The sequence below is a fragment of the Rhinolophus sinicus genome, chromosome 8 (genome assembly GCF_057876585.1).
Source record: "Rhinolophus sinicus isolate RSI-liver-muscle chromosome 8, RSI-T2T, whole genome shotgun sequence".
NCBI classification, from domain to species: Eukaryota; Metazoa; Chordata; class Mammalia; order Chiroptera; family Rhinolophidae; genus Rhinolophus; species Rhinolophus sinicus.
Window position 1 is genome coordinate 13,075,965 of NC_142508.1, and position 10,832 is coordinate 13,086,796.

Genomic DNA, 10,832 nt, shown 5'->3' on the forward strand with positions numbered 1-10,832 from the left:
AGTGGGTCTGCGGCGGGCCCAGCAATCTGCACCTTTACCAGATTCTCCAGGAGATTCTGAAGCAGGTGGTGGAAGTACAGCTTTTTGCAAAATACTTCCTTGTGTCACTGACATACCATAAATAATACAGTATTTATTGTTTTTCCCTGTAGAGAGGGTTCACTTCTGTGGCTCCATTCCCACTCCCTTGCTTGCCGTCCTTACTAGCACAGTTGTTTGAAGTTTCCTCTGCGTTAGTGTATCAGTCCCTGTGAGCTGGCTCCATCAACCCTACGCTCTACTGACTGGCGCCAGGCCTTGGATCAAGGTGGAGCCAGGTAACTGAGGATAATGACGCTAATGAAAAGCCTGCCGCCGAAGACGTCATATGCATTTTCACCACTTAGCGGCGCCATCGCTCCACTTTCCATCCCCAGTCAGTCTGGAGTCCTCAAAGTTCCTCCTTTATTTTGCTGATGGTTTAGAGGGAAGTTGTTGTTGTTTTGATCTGTTTTCCATCCTCTGTTACAATGTTTGGTTCAGATATACAGCGACACAACGAGGAGCCTGGAAAGGGGATGGCATTTCCTCTCACCCTCACCACAGGTTTGGGGGTACACTTTGGATCGAGTTAAGGCAGATGGTCTCAAATCATCCACAAAGAACAGGGTCAGTGACAGTCTGGCCCAAACCTCAGAGTCATTTTTCTGCCTTCCCACTAGGACCTAAGGCAGAGATCATATATCCGGTGTAAGGAAGAGACCTAATAGTTTTTTATTACCTCTTGCGTGGCACGCACTCTACATGTCATCTAATTTAATCCTCCCAAGAATCCTGTATTTTATTTCTCTCGAGGGAAAATGGCAGGCCTGAGGAAAACGAGACTCACAGAGATCCCTCCAAATCCCCCATTCTTTCTGCACACAACGTCATCTCTTCTTTCACTGATCAAACATTGATCACAAAGCAGATTTGCAAGTGATTCTATTTAGGACAAAACAATGGGTCCTCGGGCCTCTGCCTACACGCAGGAAGGAAAATACTGAGCCCCCAGCTGCTGAGCAGTGGACACAGAGTGATTCACGTCTACCGCCAAGAGCGGAGCAGATTAAAAACTATATGAGAGGAAAGGAAATGAGTACTTTCTAGTGAATGGGCAAACATACTCCCATCAGCAGCTAAAATCAATGAAGCAACAACAGATGGCATTTGAGCAAGCCAGAATGGAGGCCGCCTGGGCCCAGCAGCCCACCTCTCCTTCAGTTTGCAACGACATCTTGTGTCAGACTTCTGCCTCTGTACCCAAAGCCACTGGAGGGGTGTCTAGCTGCAAACAAAATAGGTGATGTCCTCACTGCCTTTATCCATCTCTTATGTCTAAAGTGGGTACAGGTAGGGTGGGGTTCCAGCTTAGTCAAGGTACAAATAGAACTTAAAAGGGCTCAATTTAGGAATTTCATAATCTCATTTGGGGGACCATTAAAAGCAGGTGTGACCTGGCAGGAAGGAGTCGGATCTCTGAGAGCGAAACTATGAGCAGTAAGATGGAGAGTGTTGAACTCAGACCCATCCAGGGAAAAGGTGAAGAAAGCACCTTCATGGTCCTCATTTGGGCAGCCTAGTTTCTTGTTTTAAATGCCTAGTGGGCTCTTTTTCCTCACTGGTCTTCCATCAGCCTCCATACACCCAACTGGCCATCTGCCCCCACTTCGGGTAGTATCTGAGACCACATCAAGCCCTTTCCTGAATCAACCATGTTATTCACATCCGTTTCCTCTGCCTTATGGCAGCCCCACTCTTTTCAGAACTCCAAGTCTGCCTACACAAGTCAAAAGGGGGAAGACCCAGCCAACTGGCAAACCATCTGGGTGACGTGCAGCTGAGGGACTATTTGATCTGATTTGCTTGATATTCAACTGTGTACGTCGAAGTTACTGAATTGAGCGTGCTAACCTAAATAAAGAGGCAAACTGAGGCAAGCTCAAAAAGAGGAGTGTATTCGGGAAGAGCGAGAAATAGCAATTTGGGGCAAATTATAGCAAGCTACTGGCAAGTCCATTGAGAGTTTGGGGTAGGTTGTACTTATGGGCAAGGAATGTAAAGTTCAGTTAGAGGCAGTTCAAAAAACAAACAAACAAGAAAAGCACCAGAGACCAACCTTGAAAAGCTCCCAAGGAGAGGAAACCGGTCCAGTTACACAAAGTTCAATTTAGCCCACTTTGTGAGACCAACTCAACCTGAGTCATCTCTTGTTCACGCCTCTGGCAAAACTTCCTAAGGCTGATAGGAGACAACCCCTGACCAAGCCCTCATCATCCAAGAAAATTCCAACATTATCAGTTCTCTGTAAATCAGGCATGTATGTGAGATCAGTCTCGTGGTCTTTAAATTTTGTCTTCCTGAGGGAACATGCATGAGATTCTCCATTTTATACCCTCCAGTTCTATTTTAGGTTGAAATTCTTTCACAAATGAATAAATGAGTGAGGATCAGAAACTCATCCCCCCCATGTAGTACACTGCGTTCTGAAGAAATTGGAACCTTTTTGGTGGGAAACAGCCCCAGCCATCCTTTGCCTCTCTGGCTGCAGTGGGAGATCCGTGATTATGGCTTCATTTCTTTCCTCAGAACCTCTTTACAAAATTGACCTCTCAGAGCCACCTAGGAAGCCTGGTCCCTGAATGACAGTCTGGGGCTGGATCTACCACTTCTAGAAAGCCTTCCCACCTGCACCCAGCTCTCAGCTCCTCTTCCTCCTGCCCAGCACCCTGGCAAGGTGAGCTGGTTTCCCCTTTCCTGCTCACAGCTTGGCACCTTTGCACTTCCTGCTTTGGTTAAGGTCAAGAGAAACCTCCAGAAATAAACTTCTGCCCTAGGCAGCCTTGTTCTAAATGTGAATCACTGGTACTGAGGAGGAAGAGTCTTGAATGGAAGGTGGGAGAGAGGGAAGGAGGGACCAGGGAGAAGATGGATGTAGGTTGGCAGTGCCTACCAGACTCTCATAGGATTTTTCCTTCTCTAGTAATGAAAGCTGAGTCACACCCCACTCTCCTCCCTGGGGAGAGGGGTAGTTTCTGACGCCATCCCTTCACTCCCCAGGTTTCCTGTTTGGGTCTCCACGTTCCCCTTTTTAGAGGATGGCTCGTGATGAAAACAAGGTCACCACAGATGCCATTTCCTTCTCCTTCAGGTGATGTCAAAGGTGACCCAGAATGGTTATAGCAAAGGAGTCTTTTATAAAGCTTTTGATTCTGAAATGGAATCATTCTTGAAAGATTAGCAATGCTAGAGACCCGATAACCTAATCTTCTCATTTGATGAATGAGGAATAAGAGAAGCAGAGATGCTGAGACACTTGCTCATGGTCATGGAGCTGGTGGGGGGCATAGCGAGGACTTGAAATCTCCTGCCCTGCTGTCCAGCCCAGCTCTGCAGGATCACCAAGATACTGCAAAGACAGAGTCTCCCCACTGGGAAGTCTGGTTTCCAAAATGTGCATGGGTTCATTTGGTCTTACAAATAATTTCCCAGAATGGTCAAGCGTGCCAACATACCCCATTAGCCTAAATTATTGCTTAAAGTTCTGCCACATTAACTCTAAATTATCATGTTCTTCACTCTTCCCTCCTGCTTTTTTCCAATCCACCCCCACCCCATGCCCCCAAGCTTTCAAATAACTAGAGTTTGGGCATAAAGGTCCTCACCTGTACGGAGCCAAGACTGGTGCCCACCTGACATCAGTTTATTTCCACTTCCAGACTCAGCACCTTCCCCTCCCGTGTCCACTGGGATCAGCGACTCCTGGGAGCCAGGTAAGGCAAATCAGGACAATAATGGAAAGCTCTGACCCTGAATTTGTGAAATTCTCTCCTCCTGGCAACATGTGAAGTAGCCATTGAACAGATGGCATCACATGACTTAGCTTCTACAAAGCCAGTAATAAATTGCATTGCTGGAAAAATCTATATTTCAGTAGTCACATTATTTACATGTTTCACTTATTAATCCTATTAGGACTATTCCCTCCAGGAGCAGAATAAAGGTAGAACAAAAAAGCAAGGCAAATGGGCAACTCTGAAAAGAACACCCCATTCAAAGGCCTGCTGTTTCCCGGGGGAACAAGCTTATATATCACCTGTGTGCAGAAAGGACACCTGACTCAGTGCAGATATGAGAACATCTGCTGCTCGAAGTGTCTTCTAAATACCCCCAAAGACTCTGCAGCATTTCAGCCTGAGGGGTCTATTCTTCAAGGAAAGCTGCAGCCAGACATTTCTTTAAAATTCTGGTGAGAGCCCTACCCAATGCTTACGAGTATTGAAAAGACAAAACATGGTTAGAAAACAGACCAGTGGAAGAGCAAGCAGACCTGGGCTGTTTTGTGGGCTGGCTGATGGTAATTTGTGGGCTAAATAGACACCTGAATGCATCAGCCACACGGTGAATGCTATCACCTTCATTTTAGCCCAGAGCTTGGCACACAGTAAGCTCAGGCTTAATGTTAGCTGGTGAGGTCCTCACTATGTTTCATCATGTCCAGGAAACATTGCTCATTCTTTTGGGACCAGCTCCCATGCTGGCTCTTCCCTTAAAGTGTGCCAGCATCTGTGCCTTCTCTAAACTCCGGTCAAATTGGGCTCTTCTTCTTCTCCCTAATTTTTGTTAGTCCTCTGTGTATTGTATATCCCTTATTGGGTTGTTAGCTCCACAAGAACTGTGATTGTTATTCACTTTTTTTACCATTCCCACAGCATACAGTAGGGGCAAATAAATAATTGATGTAATTTCAGAAGGTGACAGTCACCATATTGTTTTTGCTTGTTGCTAGTTTAATCCCTGCTTTCTAACTCTTGTATTGCAGCTTCAGAGATGGGAGAAAGATGCTATACCAAATATGTATAAGAGAAGGGGAATTTATTTTTCTCACTTGCCTTCATGCGTTAGACTTCTTGGATTTTGAGAATGGAAAGACTCTTGGTCAACCAACAAACAAACAAACAAAAAATGAAGAAATGCAACCTGTTTGTGGACTATAAGGTGGAAGCATAAGTTTCCAAAGTTACAATTTTTTCACCTCTAAGATGAGTAATAATTCCTGTTCTGACTACCTCACAGGACCATCATGAGGCTGAAATAAGATAATGTGTGTACGAAAGCTCTTTGCTGGTAGGAAAGCATGATATGGGTGTAAGGTGTTATTATCCCTTTAATCTTTCTAGTCTCATAATGGAGAAAATTTTTCAAAGACAAATTGGGAGCTCATTTCAGTCTCCCAGCTGCCTCTTGCTACATGATAGTCATGACAATTAAACGCGGCAGAAGAGCCTGGATGGATTCAAATAAACAGCAGTGTGAAATACGTTTGTCAACCCTCCAGGGCTGCTGAAGACTGCCAGAATCCCTCTTCAGGCCTCCGGGACGCATCTGCTGGCTGAGATGCCAATTTGCATAAGAACATCACAGACGCCATGCTGGGTAAGACCTTTGTGTTATGCATTCCAGTTTTCTGCTCTTACCTTCCCACCAAGAGCCATACTGCAGGAGAGTGTGGCTCTTCTCTATGATTGCAGAATGCAAAGCATCCAGAAGTGACTTCAGGGAGCTCTGCCCAGACCCTCCCACGCCTTTGGGACTGAGTGACCCATTCTTCCAGCTACTGGGGGTCATGGCCGCTGATGGCGCTCAGGTGAATCCCAATCTGGGGCACCTCTCAAACAGTATCCCTGGAAATGGGGTACTCGGTCTGCAACACATTGATCCTCTCAGCCCCTGGAGAACCAGGGTGGGTTCCACGTCAGTCTGTGTCCCCAGATGAGTGGCCTTGGCTGTAAGCAGCAATCTCCATGTACCCTAAGCTGGTCATACAAGCACGATTTTCTCAGTTCCATGATGAGGAAAAGGTTGGAAAGCCCAAATGTAATGTGTAGCACACTCAGAGATAAAACTCTTTTTAACACAGGATAGTTGCCTTTCTAATATCCATTCCCTCTTCTCTACTAACTGAACCCTGATTTTAATTCCAGGCAGTGATTTTCTCAGCTGAAAAATAAAACAAAACACATTTCCCAGCCTGCTCTGCAGCCAGAGAGAGCCATGTACATCGTGAAGAGAAGCAGAAAAGTGCCACTTCCCAAAGAGAGGCATCTCCCCACTTGCATGTTGTTCCCTTTTTTGTCTTTCTGCCAGAACAGGCATGGGAAGCTGGTGACCAAGAGGAGACCCACATGTTGAGTGTATTCACCATCTATTGACGCATAAAAATAAAAAAAAAATTACCCTAAGGTTTGGAAGCTTTAAACCAACACTTATTATTTCACAGTTTCTGTGGCTCAAAAATGATGGGGAAACAGAGTCATGTTGATGTATTTTCTTGGTCACCCAGCCCAAATTTGGTCTCATTGTAGGAGGGCACCGCACAAGGATGTAACTGGCAGGAACCACGAGGGGCCTTGTTGGCGCTGCCCACCACCGTCCACTCTCTGGCCCAATGATGCACATTCCTCCCACATATGAAATGTACTCACTCTCTCCCCAGATCTCCAAGAGTCTCATCCCGTTTACAGCACCCATGTATAGTTCAGAACCTTGCCATCTAAATCAGGTCCAGTTGTGGCTGAGGCACCGAAGGTGTAGTTCCTAGGAAGCCCTCCAGTACAATTCCACCCCAACACGTGTGTTCACGACAGCCCAACATTTCAGTTTTATGACCTTCATGTCAATGCGTCAAGAAGGGAAGAGAAGGACACTTTGGCTCTCTGCTGTTTCAACCAGCGCTCTACCTCCCCCTCCACTGCACGCTCATACGAGAGTGTGCATATATGAACCCGGACACGTACACACGCATATGTATGCTTCCCCCAACGCACACTGAGAGAAGTGAGTGGTGCTCTAATCAAATAAGCAAGACAAACAAAGATGATGGCACTCAAGCAGGAAAACAGGACCTGATATTTCTGCGATGAGAACAATTCACACAGAAATGGAGCTCACAAGTGGCTGATCTGACAAATGCCACTTGTTGGGGATCCAAACTCCTTTTCAACCTTTGCAGAAGCTCCTCATAGCAAGTAGTGATGCAGCAAGAGTGGGATGCGGAGGGAGATGCCTGGCAAGTTTTGGACTGAGAACTGGGACCAGGAAAGGAACAATAGAGAAGTCGATAGGTCTTGCTTTAACTTTCCAAGAAGGCATCTCTCTGACTTTTTATAATGCCAATAGAAAGACCAATTTTATAATGCCAATAGAAAGACCAAAATGAGGGGCACAGAAATACCTGTTGGCGAGAATATCTTCAGGTGCTGAATTGCCTAACTGTGACTTGAGGTCCCTGATTTTTATCTAGTTGATGTCACGTCTTTGGCACTTGCGTTCTGGTAACTCTCCCAGGCATGGCCTGCTAAGCACGTTCTTCATTGTGCTATCTGTGTGAAGGGTCACATTGAAGGGTTCTCAGAGGACAATTCCAGGTACATATATAAAATCTAGCCCTGAATACTATGCTGGCTTTGCTGTTTGTGCAGATGGTCAAAGAGATGCAATCACTCACTGTATTTTTAAAGTTCGTTCTACGAAATTAACAACAACCAACTAAAACTCACTTCTCTTTTTCAACTGAGGCCACCAAAGCAGCATTTGAGGTTCAACCCTTGTCATCCCTGTCCCCAAGCAGGAGAAATTGAAAAGCACACAGCCAGTGGCTAGCATCAAACACCACCTTGGCTGCCAGTATCTGTATGATCTTGGCCCCTCGGTTCCAATAATTCCCCCTGCCTTGCCATTTGGCCAAGCCTTTGCCATGAGCCCCAGTTCCAACTGAATCCTAGTCTTGGTTCCAAGGACTTCAGCACATCCAAGAATGGGACAACATCTTATCCTGCATCTTCCGACAAGTGATGTCTCATTTTTGAACTCAAATTTCTGAAAATAAATGTTGCCTTCTACCTGGCGAGAGTCTCCCTTGGTGCCTGTTTGTTCTAGCCAGATCCTTCTTCCTGCAACTCAGGTTTGCTGGAACTCTAACTGTTCCCAGGTCAAGGTCAATGGCCCTTCTACTGAGTCCCTCACTTGTCTGACTACCTACGAGAATAACGGCATTCACAGCTGGAAGAACCTCAAACGTCATGTGGTCCAATATTCCTTGTCTGACAATAAACTCAGGGAATCATTCAAACAACTCCTCAAATCGAAAGCTCTCCCCTTGTCACACTGAGTAAGAATGACTTCAAGTCAAACATTTCCAAAAACTTCTTTCTAATTCTAAGGGCCAGCGTTGCCTTAGAGGTCTAGGGATGCCATTTTTCAGATTGTTTTAATAGCTTGCTAAATGGGTAGAGAAATCCTGGCCATCGCTGTCAGACATACAGTGTCAAATTTCAGACAGCAAAAGGGTGACAGAGGGTGAGAAGGAGGCACCCCCACATACTTCTTACTTTTACAGTGACAGCTAGCTTGTTCTCTCTGAGACTGGGCACGGACACCTCAGCTACCTCCTAATTCAATCTCAAGATGAAGCGATCTCCTCAAATACTATAGAGAAGTCTCTTGGCTAAACAAAAGGGACCGACCTTAAGGGTTTCCGTTTTTCTGTTTGGGGGATGGTTTAGGAGCCTGTGGATGTGAATAGCTCTGGATGGCCTTGTAAGAGAAAGAGTATCTTTCCTGGACTCATGATCAGCTAAGGAGCGATGGACAAGCCATGGATGCAGTCTCCCACCTCTCCCCAAAGCTTTGGAGCTTATTTGCAAACCAACTACTCCCCCAGAGTATTCCTTGTAGGTTCACCCCGATCCAGTCATGTTTGGCCTTGACCCAGTCCTGGCCCATATTTGTCTGAAACTGCACCCTTACAGACCAGCTGGTCCAGAGGACACTCTGACAGGTTGGATGCTCAAACATATTAGGGAAACCTGGGAGTGTGAGCGTAATGCTTTTCGTAGCTGTGGAGAAAATCCAATCAACTACATCGGGGAAAGCCCACCAAGTGTGGCAGATTTGGGACACAATGGAATCAACAGAGACTAAAAGAATTCAATAGGCGTCCTGCTTCTAACAGAATGCTCTCGATTGCACCCAAGCTCCAATGGTCAAGAGCACACCTCGGAAGCGGTGATGGCGGTGCCTGGACAGAAGGAGAAAAATGGGAAGCACAAGACCATGCTTTGGCGGGGCTGTTTCTGGATTATTTATTGAAGCAGGTGGTTTGGAGATAGCTAACCCAATTGCACTGAATTAATTTAGTTGTTCAACTCCGTAAATCCCTGGGCAGGGGTGGGACTCCCCCATGATTTTCAGAAAGGCTGGGGGAGAGGGCGGGGAAATTGTGCAACTTTCAGCCATTGTGTTGACTATTACCACACAGAGCCCTGGTGGCTGGGGGCCAGAAAATTCCAGTGAGACCCCACACCTGGGGAAGCCTCCTCAGGGGGTCCTGAGAACCAAAAAAACGAGCCTGCTCCTTCCCATCCTAGCACCTCCGGGAGCTGGAAATCGATGGGACAAACTCAGATATGCAGAACCTACTGGGGGAAAAGCAATTGCAGAAGAACAGGCCTGATTAATGCACTGCAGCCTCTGAGGAGATTAATGTGTGGACAAGAGGAAACCAATGAATGTAATTTATTTAGACTTTCAAAAGGCTCCACACTAACGGCTATTTTTAAAAGTCACTGTGGAATCTGGGTTTTAAAGGGCTGGCTGTTTAAGGTTAACGTCAATGAAGACACACATTTTCTTGCTGCCATCGCCACAAAATATGGATGACTGGTGACTTTTACTCTGCATGGCAATTGCTAAGCAGATTCCACCTCCTCTCGCCCCTCCAGAAGTGACTTCTCACTCTCTCCCGTCTGAGTTCCCATCTGGTTCCTCTCTTACTTAATACTTCCTGCCTTATGTGGAATTATATGTGTGTATCTCATCCCCTCATAGACTGGAACCCACCTCAGGAAGGGACAGTGTCTTATCCATTTTTCTATCTTATAGGCTAGGATTTCCTTAGCCTAAGTCAGAGGAGATGCGGTGATTTCGGAACTGCTAATCTTCACCACAATTTACACCTGGGGGTATTGCACAAGAACCTCACATACAGTACGGCCAACCCTGCCGCTGTCAGCCCATAGCCCCGTCACACACAGCTGCTCTTCCTATGCTCCTCCCTCTTGGTGGCACCGTTCCTCACCCACCTGGAAGTCTTTTTATCCCCACTGTCCTATCTTAGCCTGGGCCCTCACCGCTGCACCCGTGTTGAACACCCTCAACTGATCAAATCCTTCAAAGGCCGAGGCCAGCATGCAGGGCTCTCCAGGTTTCCGCCCAATTTCCCCTCCAGTCTTACTCTTTGCACTACCCTGTGTCCCGCCTGCCCAGAGCTGGAGCAGCTGCCAGAAGGGGGCCCCTGCTGGGCCTTTGACACATCTTGAAGGTTATTACTATCACTCCGATGACCTCCGTCCCTTCTTTTCCTCACTTCTTTCAGCTTCTTGCTGTAGTGAAATCCTGCTTGTCTTTCATATCTCAACTCAGGTGCTATCTCCCCTGAGAGAATGTCTCCGAACCCCAGTCTGGGTTTATTGCTTTTCTGATGTGTTTATTCATTCATTCAATGAATATTTCTTGAGCAGCCACGATACGGCAAGCGTTAGGTTACACGAGAGCGATACAATTGTGAACAAGACAGACACAGCGTCGGCTCTCACAGAGCTCAGCATCTGATGAGTGGCACAGACAACTTTACAAGGAATTATAAAATATATAGTGTTAAAATAAATGTCCCCTTCTGCCCCAGGGCCTTTGCATATGCTATGCTCTCCCCCTGGAACTCTTCCTCCTCTTTGTCTAGCATTTCTTTAGATTTA